The 25,589-nt window shown below is 27.2% G+C and overlaps 1 protein-coding gene across 3 annotated transcripts in view; it reads right to left on the bottom strand.

Annotated features, from left to right (window-relative positions):
* LOC111625328 (hexosaminidase D-like) overlaps nucleotides 1-23,477 on the bottom strand; it is a 47,283-nt gene extending 23,806 nt beyond the window's left edge. For 2 of the 3 annotated variants that reach the window (XM_023368456.1, XM_023368458.1), the window contains exon 1: nucleotides 23,280-23,477. The gene's annotated coding sequence lies outside the window, so the exon portion shown is untranslated. Of the gene's footprint in view, nucleotides 1-6,660; nucleotides 6,840-23,279 lie in introns of all 3 variants that reach the window. The other variant, XM_023368457.1, reaches the window with a different exon arrangement.
* Between the last annotated feature and the right edge of the window lie 2,112 nt (nucleotides 23,478-25,589).

The raw sequence follows: 25,589 nt of genomic DNA, 5'->3' as shown, positions 1-25,589 counted from the left end.
CAATCAAAGTTATCTATTATAAAAAGTTTTAAAAATAAAATTTCATATTATTAATTATTATAAAACGGCAAAAAAACTTAATTTTAAGAGTAGACGTGAGTTTTATTTTTTTTAAAAAGAAGAAAATACTAATAACGAGTAAAAATCTTCATTAAGTCCGACCCCAGGACATATAACACGATCCCCTCTATCTCCTCACTTCCTCGACCTTTAACCACTAAAATTTAACAGCACAAATGCCCCTAACAGATAAACCTCACTGCAAAATTTCAGACATTTTCGATAAAAGGCACAGGAGTTATTAAGCTTCAAAGTGGATGAACAAAATCATGCCCACAAACACATCCAACATATAGGGAAAAATCCCCAATTCCCCCCATTTCAAGATTCCCTGAATCCAATAATGTAAAAACCTTTGGGAGAAAATCATTTTTTTGACTGATAGCTATACTTTCCCTCTGTTATATTTAACAGCCGGGAAAGTAAAAATGTTATGCTTATTTAGTTTAATGGTAAGAAAATATAAATCTTTTCAATTTGTATTATCATCAAATTTACAGAATTAAAAACAATGTATTCCCCTGTAACAGAAGTGAAATCTCTATTACGATAAATAAATGATTTGATTAATGTTAAAAAATGTAAATAACACTTGATTTTTTCATTTAAACCTTAGTTCTTAAAATAATCACTATTACTTTAATTAACGAAAAGCGTTTATAATTTCTTCCTTTCTCTTTTTTACTGTAACTAGAAATAACTTAAATATTTGATCTTATATTATATGTAATTATAAAAAAGTTTCTAACAAACTCACTTTGTATAGGTTCTTACCGCAATCTTTGTTTATATTTTATTCTCGGCATCAGCTAGCATTGAACAGAATTTGGATCTCGTAATGACTCATAATTTATATAACTGTCATTTACATAATTTATTATATAATAATAATAAATAATGTAAATGTATACAAATTATCAGTCAATGTTTATATTTTAAAATATAATTTTATATTGTATTTTTCCCCCCTTCCAAAACATCTATAAGCTACTTCGTTTTGCATGCACGTTTGGCTATTATATAGATGAAATTAATGGATCTATAAATTAAGTTACTAAAACCTCAAAAAGTAGGTCATGCATACCATTTCTTTGTGTAGTCAAAATACAAAAGTTCATTTAGTCAAATTCTACATTATATAAAATAATAAACAAAATTATAAGTTATTTATAAGTTTGTTTTACTCTATTTACGAAGTAATTTATTTGCAAATGTCTAGTATATAAAATTAGCCACAATTTATTTTTATAGTACTATATATATATACACACACACACCCAAATAACTAAAATGTGTATGCATAATTTATACATCAATTTCAATAAGACTGATTAAAATGATATAAAATAAAACGTTGTTTAGTTATCATGGTCCTTCGATGCATATTATATCGAGAATGAAAAAAAAAAAAAAACTTAGTGACAGGAATGAAAATTCATTCTCAAAATTGAAATTATACTGTATTTTCAAAAGTTTAAGTCATCGTTAACGTCAAATTAAGAAAAACAATTCGGTTATCGAACCTATTTGGTGTGTCAAAACAATTTAATTCGATTGATTAAGCATTTAAAATCCCGCTACTTCGAATAACCAGGAAATAGAAACGAGAATGGAGGGGGAAAAAATTTGATTTGTTGTTACAGCTAGGAGTTCACAACCTCGTTAATTCATGTCATATCGCAGCGATCCTTCTTTCATACGCTAAAGAATTTTTATTGTAAGAAGGATCTACTTCTAATCTTGTTTTAATGTTTGCATATAGATGAACGAAATCTTAATAATAAAAGAAATACCGCTACAATTTAACGTAACTAAATTATTTACAAACCATAATGAAAATTCAAAAAGTCATTTATATTTTATTTCATGGTGCTTTTAAATAGAAACTTTATAGCTACCTGGAAAATTTTACAAGGAAAAAAAAAAGTTTGTTTAAACTTGTCACCTAGCAGTAACATCGAAGACGATTGTTTGAGCAACATATAAGAAAGAATTGGTTTGAAGCTAACAAACGACTTTCGAAAGTAAACCTGGAGGGACCAATTTTTCGCCAGCACTATTCTGAAAATAAACTTCCATTTCTAGGAAAAAACTAAATGGATGCAATCCGGAAAACAAAACAATCCATCTATAATCCCAGAAGGCAAGTTCCGTGTTCATAAGACAGAAGTTGAGAGAAGAGAGATAAACAACACAATTGGCTAAAGAACTTTCCCTGTAGGAAAATAAACCCCGAGACGTTACTAAGCGTTAATTGACGATTGAAATTTGAGTAGAAGTTAAATACGTTTTCGCTAAATTGCCCACAAACACTGAGAGGAGAAAATCCTTTTAAAATCTAAAATTACTAGGAGTGTTAAACTGAAAAAATAACTTAGCATTTAGATTATTCCTTCTATAAAATCTTTATATATTGATCTATTAAGTGGTCATATGAATNAAATAAAATTTCATATTATTAATTATTATAAAACGGCAAAAAAACTTAATTTTAAGAGTAGACATGAGTTTTATTTTTTTTAAAAAGAAGAAAATACTAATAACGAGTAAAAATCTTCATTAAGTCCGACCCCAGGACATATAACACGATCCCCTCTATCTCCTCACTTCCTCGACCTTTAACCACTAAAATTTAACAGCACAAATGCCCCTAACAGATAAACCTCACTGCAAAATTTCAGACATTTTCGATAAAAGGCACAGGAGTTATTAAGCTTCAAAGTGGATGAACAAAATCATGCCCACAAACACATCCAACATATAGGGAAAAATCCCCAATTCCCCCCATTTCAAGATTCCCTGAATCCAATAATGTAAAAACCTTTGGGAGAAAATCATTTTTTTGACTGATAGCTATACTTTCCCTCTGTTATATTTAACAGCCGGGAAAGTAAAAATGTTATGCTTATTTAGTTTAATGGTAAGAAAATATAAATCTTTTCAATTTGTATTATCATCAAATTTACAGAATTAAAAACAATGTATTCCCCTGTAACAGAAGTGAAATCTCTATTACGATAAATAAATGATTTGATTAATGTTAAAAAATGTAAATAACACTTGATTTTTTCATTTAAACCTTAGTTCTTAAAATAATCACTATTACTTTAATTAACGAAAAGCGTTTATAATTTCTTCCTTTCTCTTTTTTACTGTAACTAGAAATAACTTAAATATTTGATCTTATATTATATGTAATTATAAAAAAGTTTCTAACAAACTCACTTTGTATAGGTTCTTACCGCAATCTTTGTTTATATTTTATTCTCGGCATCAGCTAGCATTGAACAGAATTTGGATCTCGTAATGACTCATAATTTATATAACTGTCATTTACATAATTTATTATATAATAATAATAAATAATGTAAATGTATACAAATTATCAGTCAATGTTTATATTTTAAAATATAATTTTATATTGTATTTTTCCCCCCTTCCAAAACATCTATAAGCTACTTCGTTTTGCATGCACGTTTGGCTATTATATAGATGAAATTAATGGATCTATAAATTAAGTTACTAAAACCTCAAAAAGTAGGTCATGCATACCATTTCTTTGTGTAGTCAAAATACAAAAGTTCATTTAGTCAAATTCTACATTATATAAAATAATAAACAAAATTATAAGTTATTTATAAGTTTGTTTTACTCTATTTACGAAGTAATTTATTTGCAAATGTCTAGTATATAAAATTAGCCACAATTTATTTTTATAGTACTATATATATATACACACACACACCCAAATAACTAAAATGTGTATGCATAATTTATACATCAATTTCAATAAGACTGATTAAAATGATATAAAATAAAACGTTGTTTAGTTATCATGGTCCTTCGATGCATATTATATCGAGAATGAAAAAAAAAAAAAAACTTAGTGACAGGAATGAAAATTCATTCTCAAAATTGAAATTATACTGTATTTTCAAAAGTTTAAGTCATCGTTAACGTCAAATTAAGAAAAACAATTCGGTTATCGAACCTATTTGGTGTGTCAAAACAATTTAATTCGATTGATTAAGCATTTAAAATCCCGCTACTTCGAATAACCAGGAAATAGAAACGAGAATGGAGGGGGAAAAAATTTGATTTGTTGTTACAGCTAGGAGTTCACAACCTCGTTAATTCATGTCATATCGCAGCGATCCTTCTTTCATACGCTAAAGAATTTTTATTGTAAGAAGGATCTACTTCTAATCTTGTTTTAATGTTTGCATATAGATGAACGAAATCTTAATAATAAAAGAAATACCGCTACAATTTAACGTAACTAAATTATTTACAAACCATAATGAAAATTCAAAAAGTCATTTATATTTTATTTCATGGTGCTTTTAAATAGAAACTTTATAGCTACCTGGAAAATTTTACAAGGAAAAAAAAAAGTTTGTTTAAACTTGTCACCTAGCAGTAACATCGAAGACGATTGTTTGAGCAACATATAAGAAAGAATTGGTTTGAAGCTAACAAACGACTTTCGAAAGTAAACCTGGAGGGACCAATTTTTCGCCAGCACTATTCTGAAAATAAACTTCCATTTCTAGGAAAAAACTAAATGGATGCAATCCGGAAAACAAAACAATCCATTTATAATCCCAGAAGGCAAGTTCCGTGTTCATAAGACAGAAGTTGAGAGAAGAGAGATAAACAACACAATTGGCTAAAGAACTTTCCCTGTAGGAAAATAAACCCCGAGACGTTACTAAGCGTTAATTGACGATTGAAATTTGAGTAGAAGTTAAATACGTTTTCGCTAAATTGCCCACAAACACTGAGAGGAGAAAATCCTTTTAAAATCTAAAATTACTAGGAGTGTTAAACTGAAAAAATAACTTAGCATTTAGATTATTCCTTCTATAAAATCTTTATATATTGATCTATTAAGTGGTCATATGAATTAATTATCATTAAATCTTAAAAGTTTATGAATTATTATTATTATTATTATTATTAAGGCAATGAAATTTTAATATTTTACAACCAAACTGATGATTTAAGAAACTTATATTTACATATTAATATGAGTAAATCAATACAAGTTTCTATTTAATTTTAAAAAATAAATATTTAAATTCTAAAAGTCATTATTATATTAAAGATAATTATTAAAAGAATTTTGAATTTGCAGAAATCATTGATTTAACATGGAATTAGCAATAAAATCATTCATATACATGTTTTATTTTGTAATTAACATTTTAAAAAATTAAATATTTAATTAGATTTTAATATATTTGTATTGTTCTATCAGCACTCTAACGTAGAATCACAACTAAAATCTTCCAGGTTTATCTTATTTTATAAGATTAAAAAAATTCTATTTTAATCCAATTATTTAATACATAATTTGAACGATTTTAAGATTTTAAATAAGAATTTGAAATAATATTTGTAATTAAGATAAAATTATTTAATCTAAAATTCTTCCAATTTATCGACTGAAATTCTCAGGGTATATCTTGCTGTGATACTTATGCTTAATTTACATTAGTTTTAAATGTTTAATCAACTAAATGAAACAACTTTATTAAATATTTTAAACCATAAATCTTCGTAGGAAATATTTACTGTTTATCAAAGAAATGTAAATTAGAAATTATTATGATGTTTGAAAAAGATCGTAAATAACTTCAAATTAATTCCCTTGGCAATTAAGCGATATTCCGATTACAAATAAACCTTAATTCATCGGTAATGACATCGTTACTGATCTTTATTTTGTGATTTTTAATTCTACAACTCATATCTAACAAATGAATTATGTATACACTTATTTATTCGTAGTCAAACATTAAATACAACGTTGTAAGAAGCTGAAAAAAAATTAATAAATTGCTGTGACATCGTATCTTTATACATTTTTGATTGAAATGATACAGAATTGTATATCACTTCAATCAAAACAAACTGACTAGAACAACAAATACATATTTGTTGCGCTAATTGCTTTCTTTCAATAAGTTTAAGAGAAATTGCTGAAATATGTTATGAATAGCAAAAATATGTGACAAAAAAGTTCAGTAGTAATATTAATAATAGATGTTATATCCAAACTCTCTTCAGAATGCAATCATTTTTTTTGTTATCGCATATGTTTCGCTCAGACTATAAATTATATTTTGATTGAAGTGATATAAAATTCTATATCACTTCAAGCAAAAATGTGTAATAAAGATACAAGGTCAGAACGATTATAAATATATACATATATATTTGTATTGATCGATTCAGTAGTTTAACTGAAAGCATTAACAAATTGTGAGGGTTGACTGATTAATAATTATTATTATTTCATACAATATTTGAAAGCTGCGCCTTGTAAATAAATAACTAACTTGAATCTAAAAGTGTTAATGCCATTATTATTACAGCATAATAAAATAATAGCGTGTGTAATAAAATATAAAATTAAAGTAAAGAAAAGAAGTTTTTAAATCAAATATTTAAAATAGAAGCGAGAAGGTTTTTCATAATAATATGTTAAACTATTGAAAAATACAAAAACAAAAGTTTTTTCTGTAAGAAAATCCCAATAAACAAAATGTTAGCTTTGCGCCAATAATGTCGGAGGACACGTATTGTAGGAAATACCTTTATGGTTACATCCTGCTATAACAGAGGAAAGAGTGAATGGTTCTAACTTCAAAGTCCTCAGAAGAAATGGAGACGACAACAATTCTTTCACTAAACCTTTTTCAGATTGAAACACTGATAAACTAGTTGAGAGGAGACACGAAACACGTCTTCAATCACAATCTTCTTTTCATGACCTTCGCAAATACAAAAAGAAACGAGATGAAAAAGAAAACAAATAAAAAGAAAACTAAAACAGAAAAACAATGCAGTTTTATCTGACAATTTTTGAAACCCTTTCTCAAGAATTAAATTTAAGTCTTACTTCATCCAAGCTTGCATCAGAGAATTTCCAATTGGATGGCAGGAAATGATTAATTAAAGCGAAAATATAATAAAACGAAACTTGAAAATTTTATTTTATTCGAAAATTTAATTTGTTAATTCAAACAAATATCCTACTTTCGATTGAATTTTTCATTATTTTAAATAAAATTCTATTTAATTCGTGCACAAAATTTATAAATTATTAAAGACAAATGTTATAAATAAAATAAAGAAAAAAATTCTAAACTGTTATTTTTAAAAAAAATTAAAAAAAAATGCATGCAAATTGAGAAGAGGAGGAGGAGGAGGAAAATTAAAAACAACTTGGAAAATGAAAAATGCTCATTACTATTAATTCTACATCAGTAGTTGCTTTTAAATAGGAAGTTTGATAAGGAACTAGCATTAGCACTGAAAAGACGCCAATGAAGTGATAATAAACAGAACTAATGAAAGTCGGAGATAAAATAAAAAAGCCCCAGGCATACAAAACACAATAAAAGAATAAACTAAAGAACTGTTTCGGATAAGCAATTTATTCTATTTGCATCTATTCAGTGTAGGAAATTATACCTGACGGAATCATTGGAGTAAATAAAGTCTTCATTAATTCGTTAAAAATCAGTATAATAATTATCTAAACATCTAGAGGGCTAACCAATTGGCGTATTTCTTTCATAAACGTTTTTAATGGGGTGAGCTGTCAACTTTAATATATATCATTAGTTTGGCATAGAAGTCAGTGAACCCATAACAGTATAGAGATGGATAAAAGAAATCCCTCCATTCATTTTATCCTCTTGAATCTTACGTATTGTGGGTTGGTTAGGTCATCAACTGTGTTCGATTGCTTTTGTCCTCTGGGAAGAACCAGGTGAATTAATCAAAGTTCTCCATTAATAAAGTTAGGAAGCATTCGAATGGACAGAGACAAAGTGTCGAAACAAAGCAGAGAAAAAAAATTATTCATAAGCTAGTGACGCATTATGAGACAATTTTCTTTCCAAATAACATCCAAACTATTAAATTTCTATTTGTAATTTTGACTAAATTTATCCCAACGACTTTCTCACTGTTAATGTCGCAATCCCTTTGTCGTATTTGTCAAGTGAAAATAGCTTTCTAGACTTTCAAAAATAAAAAAACTATTTCATAAATTCGAGGACTATTTTCTATTGTTTTGTATAAACACTTTCTATTTTGTTCGCATACAAAGTATAAAATAAAAACGTAAATTTTAAGCATAAAATGATTTGTATCAGTAAGGAGTAGTTTCCTTTTTTTGTAAAATATTTTAAAAAGTTTAATAAAAATATTCGCTTTTATAATTTAGAATATATTTTAATCTATAGTCTACTTACATTAAATTTAAAAACAAAAGCAAAAAACAAAAATAGATAACGCAAAGGTATAAAAAAATTAATATTAAAATTTTCCAATACTGACTTTATTTATTTATTTATAAATATTTTTAATAAAATATTCTCCATTTGTGCATTTCATTTTAAATGTTAGACAAAATAAAGGGATAAAAAAATTGCTTTCAGCTTCATCTATTGACAGAAATTTAATAGTTATATCCCTTAAAGTTCTAATAAAAATCTCTTAGGTAAGATGCTAAATTTAGAATGCAAAAGGTAAAGCATTGAACAACAAACAGGCGTAACTGCCCTTGCCATGTAATTCTTTCAACACTTAACACGGCTCAAATATTCAATCCGTACAAAACAAATAATTTCCTTTAAAGAATTTCCTATAATAAAACCGATGAGGGCGATTTACCATTTCCGTCAAATTTACGTCATAAAGTAATAATAAAACAATGAGCATTGGCCCCGTTCGAAATAGTACATTGAATTATTTAGAGATGAACTTTTGTGACCAGAAAGACGGTAGTCCTCCAACAGCATAATAACAATTGCACCAACCGCGATGTTCATAAAGTTTACGACTATTCTTCCGTCCATCCGTTCGATGTCCAATTAAATCTCTTTCCTCGGATGGTTCTACGTGAGTCACACAAACGTCAACTCAACCATGTTCACATAGAATGATATCAACTTGGAACATTTCCAGAATGTCCCTTACAAAAGTACCAAAGGATGAAATATATCGTAAAAGTTTCATTCTCTAAATTCTTCTACGTTTGTTACTTTCAATTTCAACAAAATCCTATCTTTCAATCTTAACACTATGGAAACTAATTGAAATGGGTCTACAATTACAGGCAAAACGAGCTCTTTAACATGTTTAATTCCGATGGCAATCGAAAACCTTGGGGTTTAACAACATCAATTGCCATTCTGGTATTTAGAAAAGCCGTTCACGCCGAGAAAAATCAAGTAGAGAAACGTTAAAAACCGTCTTAATTGGGGCATCGAACGTAAACTTTGCTAATGTGCCAACTGAAAAATAATTACAAGAGAAACGGATAATTAATTACAGTTAATTAGCGAAACGGTGGGTTGTAAATTGGTTGCAGCTCAGACGTAGAAATAGCTGATTCGACTAACCGTCTAATAAATGTTAAACGAGAGGCGCAGCCTTCATTGCGGTGATTTGTTATGGACAAACTTTTAATCACACTATTTTCATATATTTTTTTAACTGTTAGACGACGTTATTCTCGGGAATTGTGCCAACAGAGGACAACAACTAGAGTGGAGATAGTGAGGGCTTTACTATATCCCAACGTTAAAAGGTCTCAACCATAAATTGATCAGGAATTTTCTTAAGCGCTTAATTAAACCTTTAAATATAAAAACAAATTTCATTAAAAATTATAAAATATATCCCGAAATAAAGTTTATAATTAGATCATTATCAACATTAACAAAAAAGGCATTCTAATAAGACGTAAATTTTTTTAATTTAATTATATTAAAGAATTCCATTCGAGAATGCCAAAATTGAAAGGAAAAATCAAAGGAAAAAGGAAAGGATATTCATTTGTTTAAATAACAAATGAATGCTTCCTCACTGCAGTGACCATATACAATCATATTTTCAGAGGATGTAACTGCCATTTCCGTAAAAATTTCGAAAATCAAACGTTTAATAACAATGTAACTCTTTCCGTCCAGAATGAATAGATGTGTACACATTCTATTGGATGCTACTGAAAAGCGTACCATTTTTTCAACTTTATAAATTAGTATAATACATTCACAACATTTGCTGTTTAATTTTAAAATAATTAAAAAATAAAAATGCTTATCTTCAACGCTAAAACAAGCCTCCATCGAGCCAATAAATGTTTGTTTTTTTTTAACCGAAATGTTTCCTGGATTTCGTGTCTCAATCTTAGCAATACAACTTATAACTCTCTTTGAGAGTTGTAACTTATAACCGCAGTGATAAACTGTATCACTGTGGTTATGTGTTAATACTGTGCACAGTGGATGAATATGGTTTGTTAATGTTAATATTAACATTGGCTCGTTTATGTTGAAAAATGCCTATAATATTTGTATTAATTTTCCCAAAAGTTTTAAAGAAAAACTAGAGAAAAACGTGATTAATGAGTTATTTAATGTAAAAATCAACATGATACAAAATTCATAACGTTCCACTGTTTATTTTTTTTTATTTTAGTAAGGAACTCCGTAAAATTATTAACGATGCTTTAGATTCATTAATAATGTTTTTAAATATTATCTTTGAAGAACTTATTAATTAAAACAAAAGAACAAATCTGTCTCTCTCGGGTGACAATCAATTAATTGTATAGATAAATGCTCAGTTTAATCTCTGGATATCAAAAATTAGATTTTAAATTAATCTGAGAAAAGAAAATTAAAAATCTGTCATTTGTACATTGAAAGAATGAAAATTTATAATTTAATATCGATGGCGGTAATTTTATAAACTTTGCTAAAACATCACTATTTGTTTTTCTTCCTTCTTATTTTGTATTTTAGAATAATACGATATCCGGCAGACAAAGGTAAATCAACCTTACAATTAAGGCCACGCTTCATAGATTAATTTTGCATTTATTCAATCTAGAAATTGCTAAATTTAATTTCGGCCAAAGTTTCGAACTTAGTGTGATTAAATAATCTATAACAGAGCGTATCAAAAGGGCGAAAAAATTAAATTCCATGTTTCATCAAGATCATTAAACAAGAATATAAATATCTTCCCCGTTACCAATCACAATACAGAATTTCAGATTTGGGTGCGGCTATTACGAGCTATAATTTATTTTTCCCAATTTTTGGGCAAAATTTCGGGGTGCGGTCGGTTGGGTGCGGTTAAATCGTGTTCAAATATGGTAATTTTTATAGAAAAAAATTAAATTTCTAATAATTATCTTCTTTTATGTGATTTTCAATACAATTATAAGAACAATTGATTTAAATTCTATTTTATCCCTTTTCACGCATCCTTTAACAAAAATTAACTGAGATGAAAAGCATTATTAAAACCTACAAGCTTTAACAGAAGCTTCTTTAGAATTCTCCAAAAAATCTAATTTAAAATTCCTAACGTAATAATTACTAATAATAATAACCCAATTATAAAGAAAACTTGTGGGATTTTAAAGGGTCTGAAGAACGTAAACAAAATATACACTTATAAAAAGTTTCTAAAAATATATTTAGAGCACCTAGTTCTCATCATACACTTATTCGTAACAGAATAAAAAAAGTTATAACGGTAACTTAATAACTAATACACAATCTTTTCATTGTTAAATGAAGTTTAATGCCTGCAACCATCTATACATTTATGTCATTGAACTATCCTGACCCAAAACAATTTTATGGTTTCATGCAATCAAAGTTATAAAAATGTTGAACAATATTCGATTTCTACTTACTATTGTATCTTCTCCTTTTTTTCCATGGAGTATTCAATTAGTATTCAATACAAACTAGCAGATGTCTTTGAAATTTTGATCTGAATTATAACATATTCGATTATACATACCAAACGGCAGAGCCAAAGGACAGGAATTTCCATGACTGCAGGCCATAATAATGTGATAATTTGTATAGATCTGGTGTGAATTTGGAACACGTTACGTGAAACAGATGCTTAAACAATGAAATTTATACAAACAAATTTTAGAACCTATCGGCGGAATTCCATAATATATAAATGCTGCAATTTTTCGAGAAAACTTTGTTAAAAATTTAGGCATCGCGCAGGAAATTCTTAATTTCTGTAATTATGAGAAAAATTGAATTTATGATGATCTTAATTAGGAATCTGATCTCGTTATCAAATATTAAACCTCGTAATTATCTTAATCGATGTGAAAGTACAGCGCATTAATATTTAAGGATGCATACGGAAAAGCATTTTTATTTTTATAAGAGTCGAATATCGAAACATTTTTATTTTCGATTATAACATTTTATAACATTCTTTTAATTATATATTTTATTTTATACGTATCGTGATCAACATAAAACGCTAAACTAGATGCATAAATATAAGTTCAATTTCAGAGTACAAAGTAAGATCTGTCGAATGTTTACGCTAGAACTAAAATATTTTTTCAGTTGCAGCTGTGAACGTTTTTATTGCTGAAAGAGAATATATTTGAAAAGTTTTATATTTACGATAAAGAATATTTTTGAGAGTTTGAAATACTTATATAAATCATTATAACCACACACTTTAATTTATACTTTAAAAAAAAAACAATAATTGTATAATAAAACTACAAGATAAATCTGGCAAGCTTACTAGTAGTACTATTTCAATTAGCAGTTAAATATTATAAAATTAAGAGAAAATTGGATCTCTTTCGTGGATTACTCTAAATATATTATACTTTAAAACTTTCTTTTATTATACTATTCCTGCCTAGTTACAAAAATTTAATATAACATCGTTGTGTCCCAACTTATTAATATTTCAATTTATCAAATGCACAAAGTAATTTATATTTTTTATTGCAAATCTATATTAGATACATACGTTTACTGTTGAATTCAAAAACCAATTTGAGTTCTCATCTATTTAATTTCGAGTAAAAAAAAATCGATAAGTTATTCCTTACATTCGCAAAAAAAATGTTTTCATTGTTTGAATAGAAATTTTAAATTTTCTTAACACTCGTAGTATTTATTTTACAATAAAAATAAGTTTTATTAACAAAAATTCATGTAAATAAATTAATAATGTAAATTTAAAGCAATTCTAGCGTACGACGTTCATTCCTTTTAAACTAGCACAAGTTTAATTCTTTATTTTTTCGAAAATTACACATACCAAAATATAATAGTTAAGCTTAAACAATTGAGAATAACGGCTTAATTTAATCCGAAATTTTTAATGATTTTGTTTAATTTTAACAAGCAAAATCTCTTTATAATTCTTATCTAAAGCTCATTAAAATTGGATTATTTCTTTGAAGTAACAACTTTCGAATTATTACGGCTATGTCACTAGTATAGAAAGGAACAATTATGTTTTGTCAAATTATTATTATTATTATTATTATGTAATTTAAATTTTTTCCTAAAATATATTTTAAGATTTATAATTTAGTCATTAAACCTCCATTTTAATAAAAGTAGTTAATAAAATATATTTAGCTTAAGTCTATACAATTTACAAATTAAACTTATTACTAAACAATAGATTGTTTATAAATCTTACATATTTCAAAAACAAACTACTGTATAACTTTTAATAATATAAATAAAATATTGTATGATAACTCTTTTATAAATAATTATCACATAATTCAAGCTTAATCCTGTATAGGGGAGATCGGGGCAAGATCGGCATGTTAAGATTTACTTAAATTTTGTGTAATAAATACTGCTGTAAACTGAAAAAAAACCTTTTGCATATTGTCTATTGGAATGTTACCTTGCTATACATCTGGTTAAAATCAGTTTGGACATAAAAATAATTAAAATAATTACAACTTTACAAGAAGAGAGAAATTGACGAAGTTGCCCCGGGTATAGGGGCAAGATCGGCAACTTCTCTCTTTTTGTAAAGTTGTAATTATTTTAATTATTTTTATTAAAGTTGCCCCTGGTATAGGGGCAACAGTAATGGGGCAAGATAGGCACGTATATAAAATTATGTTATTAACAATGTATAAGTTGGAATTCACTATTAAAACAAAGAAATACAAATCCAACACCCATTTAATATTATTACAACGAAATGCAAGTTCAAAGACATATATACATGAATAACAAATGCAAACATGTTTTCATTTATCATCTGTTTGATTTTTATCCTTTGCTTCTAATGTGGCTTTATGTTGCCGATCTTACCCCGCTAGTCATGATTTCGAAACATTAAGTACAACCCTGAGAACAGAATGCCAAGCCACGATCTGGCCACGTGAATAAGTTGAAGTTACATCCTTCTAACAGGAAAAGTAACTTTCGTTATCATGGAATTATAACAAAACCTGCCAATTCAATATAAATGGAAAAAAAATATTATATGGAATTGAACGAAAATGAAAATTTGCTTGATAATTCAACTACGCTTGTTGGAGAACAATAAAAACACTACACTCAACAAGCCACCAATGAAACTCAACTGCCTAACCTATAATCAAAGTTTTTTTTTAATTTGTTTTTTAAAAAAAGCGCTTGACAAACTTGCCCCGCATGCCGAAGTTGCCCCGATCTCCCCTATAAAAAAAATAATGATGATAACCCAATATTGCATCATTATAGAATGATATCTAAAAATCAATTTTAAAGAAATCAAATGTATAACGTCCACTGTAAAACACCCTCCAATATAGAGCCACACAATGCTCGTGAACGGATCTTCCTCATAACTATTAAATAGTAGTATCCTTCGTTAAGAATTACGAAACGTAGGATCTTGCATTGCAAAGGATATTGTTACCACTAAATAATGTGACTTTCAAACTCTCAAACCTCAAATTTGTGTGTAAATTTCATTGCTTTAAATAATTCTTATTGTACGAGACATTCGAAATTGGCATTCGATTTAATGTCAATGTCAGAGGTGAACAAATATTGAAGCTACAACGAGGTTTAATTTATCTTAATTTAAATATTCAAAGAAACTTCTGGGACATAACATTTTAACTATTAAAACTCTGAATATAATAACTATGTATTTTATCTAAATACATTTATCACAAATTTATGTGATATTTTTTTGACAAATATCACATGAATTTTTTTGAACTTCAAAGCAAATAATCGTTAAAGTAGCCTCGATAAAGTTAAAATATAATTTTCTGCAAATATTATTTATTTTGAAGGAAACTTTTCAATGTGCCAATTTATTCTAATAACACACATATCTACAATCATGAATCAAATTAACATCGACTTACTTTTCACACAGTAAAGCAGTCGAAGATTGAAAATGTACAGCCTATCGCATAAATTTAATATAGTTTATATATTCCTGGGTCACGTCGACAGAGTTATCTTTTAAACTGACGATCCATGTGTTCCCTTTCGCCGAGATGATGTTACAGAACAGATTGTGTTACAAAATAATCTTTCGTGGGTCAGTGCTGAAATCTTTATCAATTCTTTAAAAAGCGGACAGAAAAATTCGAATTAAAAAATTTTGAAGATAGTTTTTATAATGTGTTTACTGTTTGAATCATAATTGACGTTCGCTGCAGCTGTGACCAACACGATCTTCGAATTTGACACGACAGATTTTCGACTATGAGGATATTTAAGTCGGCTGTGCACGGATGACTCTCCTCTTAATGAGACCTCAAAATAGAATTTAATGTAGTGTTTTCTTTAACTACTTCATCCATATATCTCAAAAAATAAAACTGATCGAACGAGAAAGAATCCACCCGTTTCACTTCATATGTTTGCTTCTTATTTTAACTTGTTTAATTTCCGTACACTTTAATATAATAAAATCAATAACACGTACATTAATTAATCTAATATAATTCACAATTTATATAAGATCTAATTACTCAAGTTATAGCGGCTTAATAATGATCACATTACAAGCGAATAAATATTAGACAGATTTGGAACATTGTTTAAAAGCTTAATAAACAAACATCTGAATAAATTCTTTATTAATAAACAGCAAAATAGTAACATATATATTTAAAAATAAAAAATAAAAATGTTTTTCTTGCTTACACATTCAAATTATGTAAAAAACATTAGAGGTTTTAGTTGAAAGAAGCGGACACAAAATGAAGCAGATACTAAACTAAGTCACGAAACACGATTCTTAATGCACGATAAGCATTCAAAGCCGACTTTATTTTTTTGCTTTACACATTATGTAAACTCTAACACCTGTAATAAAGATGTACTGTAATGTTTATTATTTTTTAATCTTCCTGGCTAGTGATATTCTTATTTTCCTATTCAACATTTTAGGAGCAAAGTTCAAGTGATCGTGTCGAATTTGTTGTAAGTAACAGCTGTTGTTATTGATTGAAAACTTCCTTCTTTAAACGAAATGCTATCGAACAGTAGATTATATCAAGACTTCTATCGACAAATCGCCTCATTGTGCATTCCATCTATGGTTAACTGACCGAGAATATTCCATTTAGAATTTGCTGTAAACATCTTATATCAATTGATTTAGAGATTCATTTTCTTCATCAAAGTCAAGTGAAATATTCAAGATATCATCATTATAAAAGCTATTCATTACTCAATATACAAAAGATACTTAGAAAGCAAATATTGATAAATTAGAAATGGCATTTATTTCATTCTGTAGAGGTATGTATACATGCACAAACTAGTAAAGATGAAAATAAATTGAATTATTTTGGATTTAAATTTTTTTCTCTTTCTCTCTGTTAAAGAAAATTTCTCAGATATTGATTTCTTAATAAATCATTATGGTAAAATTAATTTAGAAGGAATTTTTTTATTTTAGAAAACAAGAAACATTTTTAATTTATTATTCAAAAGTTACGTACTTTTTACAATTACGAAAAAATCTCTAAATACGCTAATGAGTATTTTAAAACTGCATCAGTTTTTAAGAGTTTCAGTCTGGCTAATTAAACCAAAGCTTTTGATGATGAAAATAGAACAATTTTCATCTGTACTGCAAAAGTACCAATGTAAGCAATGAAAAACTAAGTATCGAACTCCGAGTTTTCATTCCCTTCAGGCAGTATTAATACCATTGAAAAAGATTTTTTTTAAAACTTCAGTTAGAAAGAAGTCAAACATTTCTTAATACATCAAATTTAGTTTCAGAATCTAATGGAATCTCAACTTTTAAACAATTTTTCATTACAAATATAGGCTAATTTTCAATAATTAACTCGTCACGTCTCCATTTAACTTCCGAACAAATAAAAATATTACAAATATGTCCTGTCTACCATTTACAAAAGAACTAAAATAGGTCAAAAACAAATAAATGCTCCACCCTTATTGTAGAATGTAGTCGATCCCTTTTCCTTGCTGAGGGGATGTGCAGCAAACAAAAGTGTGCAACACCCAACAAGTTTCCAGCCTAGAATACTATAGAAAACAGAAAAACCAAGATGAATTTTAATACTGACTTCTTGAAGCATTCAAACAAGCAAAACGTTTTATAGCTTACCTCCTACCTAGACTTACTCCACTATATATATATATGACAGTTATATCTTCAAAGCATTTCTAACACATGGCCGTTATTGACATTCCAGCAATACCAAGAGAGGTGACCTGGGTGAAGTTAATCAATTCACTGCGCATGTTCACTACGATAGTAAGACGGCACCACTACTAAGTAACCTTGCTGTTATGCTTAATCTATGAAAAATTCGACAGAAATAACATACAGTAATTAAATTTAAGAAAAATAATCCATCTACGAGTTTCCATAATAAAATTAAGCCCTCAAGAAGAATTTATTTTTATTCAAAGAATACAAATCATAATTAAATGTTTATGCAAAATAAGATAATCTTCAGTTTCCTATTATAAAATTTCGAATAAATATTTCTCCTTATTTTTTTAATAACTTTCAATAATTTTCTTAAGCCATATTTAACATTTTAAATAAAAAAGTGTTGAGAAAATATTCTAGAAAATGTTCCACTCAGGAAATTTTGATTTATCAACAAAATAAATATGACAGAGATAAATATTATTAGTTGACATATAACCAAAAGGAATAAGATAACATATTCTTTGTGATTTACATTAATTTTCTAAGGGAAAATAATATAACAATTATTATTCTAGACGCAATATAATGTAAGATCAAAAATCTTAAAAATAAATAAGGCAAAAATTACAAAGCGTTAAATTTAAACTTAAATATTACACTCATAAATTCCTAAAAATAGAAATAATTAAATAATACCATAATATTTATGTGCATTTTATCATTTAAATAATACTATTTATTATTACTATATTATTTTTATTTAATACATAAATTCCTAAAAATAGAAATAATTAAATAATACCATAATATTTATGTGCATTTTATCATTTAAATAATTAAATGATGATGATCATAGCAACACTATAAATTTTGTATGTAACCTCATGGAGATTTATCACTAAAACATATTTGTTTAAATAAATAACCGAAATAAGGTACGGGAGACTGAGTTGAAGAGTCGAATAAAATAATTAACAAAGGCATAATTTATAATCGATGCAAAGAATTCATTTATCAAAATAAATTTATTCTGAATATTAAACTGAAAATTTTTTATTAGAATATATTTTTTTTATTTGAAATGTATTATTATTTTGTTGATGTTTTAGAATTACGACAAATTATTTCCCGTTAAATTTTGTATATCAGACTCATAACACCTTTAAAGACGAAAATAAATATACTGTAATTTAAAATCAACTATGAAGTAAAACTTAATAAATATAAGCTTGAATATCTTTAAAATACAATGTTTGCCCGCTCTTTCCCTATTTACATAACGTAAAAATTCTTTCCAATGCACAGATATCTTTCGACGTATCCCATAAAAATTCAGTATATAAAAATCTTGCAAATACATCCTTGCCGTTTTTTCACCTTCAATTATTCACGAAATTTATTTTTGTATTAATAATATTTTGTTGCCTGAAAAATATTCAAAGTATTCAAATTCGTGTATTTGATTTCTACATAAATCCAAGCGAAGCTTTCAAAAATTTTAAGTTTTGTTCTAAGAAAGAATTTAATAAAGGATTATATTTCCCTATTTGGGGAGAAGTATTTTTTCTTACATGTATTTCAATTCTCATTTTAAATTTTATTCGATTTAAAGGCAGAATCATATTATATAAAAAGCTCTATTCGGCTTAAAATTCTATAAAAGTCTTCTGCTACAAAAAAATAAAAATTTCTATATTTTCCAGAGAATATTCTGAGTATATTTACATCATTATACTATATTTTATTCTTTTTAAGTACATATATTCATATTTATACATAACTATCTCAGAAATATCAAAATACATTATTATCTGAAAAATAATAATTAAATATAAAAACAAGGAAATACTTTTAAAAAATAATTTTATACAGTTAGGAATTTTATAATTTATCGTAATCTAATCAACAGAATTACTTATTATTTGATAATTGGTGTGTATTTTTCCTTATTCATAAAAATATCAAAAAGGGGAAAAACACATCAATTACAAAAATAATCAGGATTTTTCACAAGTTATATAGAAGACTTCAATTTTCCTCTTTATAGATGTATATGACCCGCAATAATATTGGGAAACGTGAATGAGAAGTGCTGTACGAAGCTCTGACACTCAAACTACCTACAAATAATTATCATAGTCCAGATCGGATTCGAATCCGAATTTCTTACAGCAAAAGAAGAATCTTTTAACAACCGCAAATTATATAACAATACATATAAAATACAACAGCAGACTAAAGCTGCCTTCTTAAGTATAATTAATAATTATTTTGAAAAATACTGTATTATATTTAAAAATATTCCGAAACTAATTATTTGCATTAACAAATATTTTGCTAATAAATAATACATTTTATAGTTTATATTTTTAATTCGTACAAATTATAATTCAAGCAAACACATTAATCAACAATTGCAAAGAAAAGAATAACCATTTGTTAATTAGTTTTTAATTAATAGATTCTTAATAACTATCATCATCAACTCATAAGTTAAACAATAAACCATACTGATATATATAAGTAATTTAATATATCTAGATTATATGTATCTTCATTGCATAGTCATTTATATAATCAGAAATAGAGTAAAGATATTTAATATTAAGTTTCATTTAAACGTTCATATTCCGAAATTATTATACGAAATAAAATATTCAAAATAATAGATTAATTATTAATAGTAGAAATTATTTTATTTTTGTTATTTAAATAAAAAGAGGATGAAACAGGTATACAAGATGTGTGAAAAGATTTAAAGTGATAGAAACACTCGAGTATTAAAAACAAAGAATATTTCCATTCCAAACAAAGAACTTTTACTCTTCTGAATAAAATTTTATAAAATTTTCTGAATTAAATGAAATCATTTGCAACATTAAATCAAACTTTCGCAATGTTACTTTTTCGTGATAATTTAGAATCATATTTGATTCTATTAACAAATTTCTTTTAATATGAGTACTTTAAAATTATTAAACTCGAAAAAATTTATTAATTTAAAATGAAGAATTCCTTTTATAAATAAATCTAATACTTATTTAAAATTCATATTTTTCATTGAGATAAATCTAACAGCAATGTACTGTACAGTACATCTGTTTTAATTCTACACATCACATCTGTGCCATAAGTTACATGTAGGCTAGATATAAATTAAAAATAAATAACTGTATTAATTTTTGAAATTTCAGAATGTTCCTAAATTCAACTGGCATCGCTTATTTATACGAATTTGTGCAATACTGAACTTCATTATAGGTGGATATCTTCCTACATTTACATTAATTATCAAAATTATTGCCGCGATTCAAAATATAAATGCAAAATATCAAAAATTACCGAAATCGTTAAAAGAATTCAATATGAGTCATTTTCTAACCTTATAAAGTCATATAAAATTGGTATATTTTTTATAAAAATCAGAAATTAATGTCTTTTTTCATAAATCTAAAATCCTACTTTTTATTAATTTAATGCCTACTCAACTACAAAAAATATAATTGAATAATTTTTTAAATTTTCTAATAAAACAGGGAATAAAAAAAATTTTATCTGTTTTATTTTCTGCTAAAGCGGATCAAATTTTCTTTTAATTTTATACTAGACCGATTTATAAAATGAGGAAAAAACTTCAAAACTGAAAGTAACTATCGTAATTAAGTTATTGCGGGTGTGAAAATAGTTACTTTTTAGTGTTACGTGATCGTATTTATCAATATCAGAAGTAGAATACTTCAGTGTTAGACAGCGTAACATAAAACCCACGACCTCTAAAGCCAGTATACTATTCAATCCATCTTCTTGTATTACGTATAGCTGATGGTTCTACAGTGAATACAAGTCCGGGTAGAAACACAAACCTATTATTCCGAACTTTGCTCCCTCGAGATACGAGAACGTATATCTTTTATTTGCAAAGAGTCGAGTGAAGAAAACAATTTCATATATAAGTTATGTATGTATAAATAGAAATTCGGGCAACGTTATTTTATCTGTAAAATACATTTTCTATTTTATATCAACAAATTGTCGTTTTCTAAATCTATTCGTTATTACAACAAAATTTCGAAACAAAGATGAAGAGCGATAAAATATCCAAAATAACCACGGATTCTATATTGAATACAATGTTATCAGCGATTAAAAAGATAAATAAATAAATTTAACTCTTATATTTTCTTCATTTTTATTGAAATTTTACATCAATAAATTGAAAAATAATACAAGTGCATCCATAAATAACATTAAAAAAAAGAGAAAATATTAAATTTTATAAGGTTGAATTTTTAGATAAAATTCAAAGGGTACATTTTAATATTGTAAAATTTATTTAAAGTGAATCAATGCGACGAAGGGGAAGGAAAGAAAAAAAATGTAACTATCAATTTCAGAATACAAATGCTAACAAAATAAAAACAACACAGATCAAGTTACTCTGAAGGAAAAGCAAAAAAAAAAAAAAAAGACAAAAATCTTCCAAGGTGAAAGTTTGAGGATGAACTTCCAGAATATGAGCTTTAGAAAAATATCGTAGATCTTAAGAATATAGGATATTTATAAATTACAAGAATTTATCTCTTTTACTTCAATTGAGAAAAGGATTTTCTTGCACAGCTAGCATGAGTCGTTCTCAAGGGGAGAGATATAATAACGCAAGCGCAGTCGATATAACCAAGCGTCTGCAAAACAAGCCCGAATCCCTAGAGAAGAAGAATGCAACTACTGGATAAACGGAAAGTAAATCTGAAGGAATAAGTTTAGAAATTTCTTATACCTATGTGGCCAAACACTGTTTGCCAATGAGATGAAAGATAGCTTCCAAACTGCTTAATCGATTCTTTATATGTGTCGAACTGGTTTGAAACCTACTACGAAATAATAACTGTTACCCTAGTTTCTAATTATTTATGCTTTGTTGACCTTTGTCGACAATTTAAATTGTGAAATTCAAAAACAAAGCAAAAAAAGTTTCGCCAACTGAAACTGTTCGCGCATATTTACTCGTTACTCGGCAATGGGGATTTAAATAATAATTTAAATGTTTCGACTGTGTATTTTAATAAATTTTAATGTTTTAAAATTTCTTCTCTTCATTTTAAGTCTCTGCCAATTTATTTATAAAATATTTAGGTATGTTTAAATTACAATATAAAATACAAAACTCAAGGTAAAAAAAAAAGCAAATCCTTCTGGAACTATACACTTGTAATTTAGAAGAATAAATTATATTACTGCAAATTTAAGTTAAGCAAACGGATAGAAATAAGCAAACAGGTTTGGACTGAAATTAACACATTAGCAAATTAGAAGAAATTGATTATTAACTTCATATGTTTAAAAAATTAATCGATTACTTGTTTGGTATACAAAAATTGTGTATATTAAGAGCGATAATTCTGTTAAAATGCTATAATAAACAATGATGAGATTTCAATCGATATGACTTTAGTAGCTGATCAACTGTATAAAAATATATTGCAATTATTTAATATTGATGCTGCATTTATCATCGCGTAACATCAACACGTTCGAAAAAATAAAGCATTGTGAACTTATCCCCCTTTTTTTTTTTTAAATTGGATCTTTAAAAATAATATAAACAAAATCGCTCGATAAAGGTGAAGTAATCGCGAAATTTTTACTCCAAGTTTCAAAAATTGGTTAGGCTTAACGACTTAAAAGGAATTAAGAAACGAAAAGATGTTGACAGTCCTTACCTCATAGTTTGTCTTTTTCACTATAGACTTCGGCACTGTTATGCTTTATATCCTGCTTGATCGTATAGACAATTTGGTCAGCAAAGACCTGAGACGACGAAACAAAACACGATCTGCCACAACTACTCTGACATCTGGGTCGTTATGAACGTCCACAACCTCAAAGACGACCGAGCTGCTCCTAACCGGAAAGCGCCTCTACCGGACATAACGGAAACTACTATTTACACCACCATCACACTTAATACANTATTTCAACAGAGATTTTGTATGGATATCTCGAAACCTTTATAAAATATGCATCCACATTTCTTCATCGAAGCTATCATTATATTTTTATAAAGAAATAAATTTATTGAAAACCCTTCTAGAATTATGATTAAGATGGTCAGAATTAGATTATTATAGCCCCGTGTTAGAAATAAAGCAATTCAATTCCGACATAACTGAATTTAACCGCGCAAATCTCATTTAATAGTTTCTTTCAGACATTTTTCTTATGAAAATTTTGTCGTTGCCATATGAAAATTTTTTCTTACTTTCAGTATGTTAAAAATTACATAATAAAAATGTGTCATTAATAACATTTATTACTATTCTGATACAATATTAAAATATTTGAAAAGTAATTGAAGTGAATGAAATTCGGAAAGAATTTTAAAATAGAAAATATAAATTGTCGTCAGTTGCAATATTTACAGTTATTAAACCAATATATCTTAATGGCGAATGACCGAGGCGGTGAAGACGTAAGTCTATTATTGCTCTGGAGGACTCGAAATCGAATCCAGACGAGTAACTCCCAAAAATTTTTCATGGGCGATCACCATCTGCCGCTTCTATTGTGACCTGACCGAACCTATTCTTAGTGCCTAGAGTGCAAAAATAATTAAAGATAGAAAATAAATGTAAAGGTATATAAAATACAATTAAATACATATTTTAAATCCATTATGCACGTTTTTATGTATAATATATATGACAGATAACTCATTTTATTAAGTTCTCCTAATTAAGATGATCAAATTCATTATTTTTGTTATAAGTGAAAATACAAGAGTTTTGTTTCATAAAAATTAAATAAATTACATTAAAATCAAACTTAAAACGTAGTAATTTACTATAAAATGATACATATAGGCCTATATTGATTTTTCTCTCTTTGTAAAGCAAAAGAAATTTGTTTCTTTTTTTTACCATGATCTAACTTATCGCGACGTGAAACACTGAATATGGTTGAACTGACAATATGATTGATTTTTGTGTCATGTGACTAGAAAGAAAACAAGCTAATATTGTTTACTGGAATGAATAAAATAATACTACTTCCACTTGTTTTCTTCATTAATAGATAATAAATCTCTCTTTTTATATTGTGATAATTGACAAAATAGTCTTTATTAAAAAATATCGAAACAAATTAGCAAAATTATCTATTTTATAATTAACGAAGGCTATAGCTACAAATCTTTGACTTTTGTAATCGATATTTTCTATAACTGAATCTAAGGTTATGATAATTGATGAGGCATCGCAGGGATTAAGCCACTGAGGACCACTAAGCAATTTTAAGACCCCCTAGGACGAACCTAGTTACTTTGTCACAAGAAAAAAATTCCTTTAAAAATATAGATTATTCTGGGTCGATTCGATGTAACAGTTTGCTGCAGTAGTATCGATAGGTCATACTTAAAAAAAAAATAAATAATTAATATAGGGCCTATATTTGTATACATACACATACAAAGAGAGCGAGAGAAAGAGAAAAAGGCTTTTCTTATGAATTTATTCAAAGAATTTTTCGAGTAAATGTCGTGGTTATATAAAGATGGAGTAAAAATTGCCTAGAGCGTAAGTTGTTTACGATAACTAAATCGTGTAATACGCATAATAATAGACTTATAAATAGTAGTAAATATTTTATATGTTCTAACTATTATATTTTCCTGCGTCTAATATTGATAGAACATTTTAAATGGATTTTTCTCTAATAAAATACTTTATAATGTTTAGCGCGGAGAAACGGGGATTCGACAATCAATGGGTCAAAAGAACGGGACATGGTCGAATCATATTTTACACCTAAACGATGATCTTTCTGTTCAAAAGACTTTCTCCGCCCGATACCTGTCCATAAACAGACTTTGATTAATCGCATACCTTCTTCGATTCAGGAAGGTAGCGAACTCGGTTGTTATCCCTAAAAGATCATCCAGAATCGCTTGAAAGCAACTGCTCTTGACATTGATGAGTGTCTTGCCATAAGCAAAATACATTTAACACCTCAGGGAAAGAGATGACATCTATAGG

This window comes from Centruroides sculpturatus, unplaced genomic scaffold (assembly GCF_000671375.1).
Source record: "Centruroides sculpturatus isolate CEXI.00-Female unplaced genomic scaffold, Cexi_2.0 scaffold428, whole genome shotgun sequence".
Taxonomy (NCBI): Eukaryota; Metazoa; Arthropoda; class Arachnida; order Scorpiones; family Buthidae; genus Centruroides; species Centruroides sculpturatus.
Note: the sequence above shows the minus strand (reverse complement) of the source record. Positions and strands in the feature narration are given on the sequence as shown.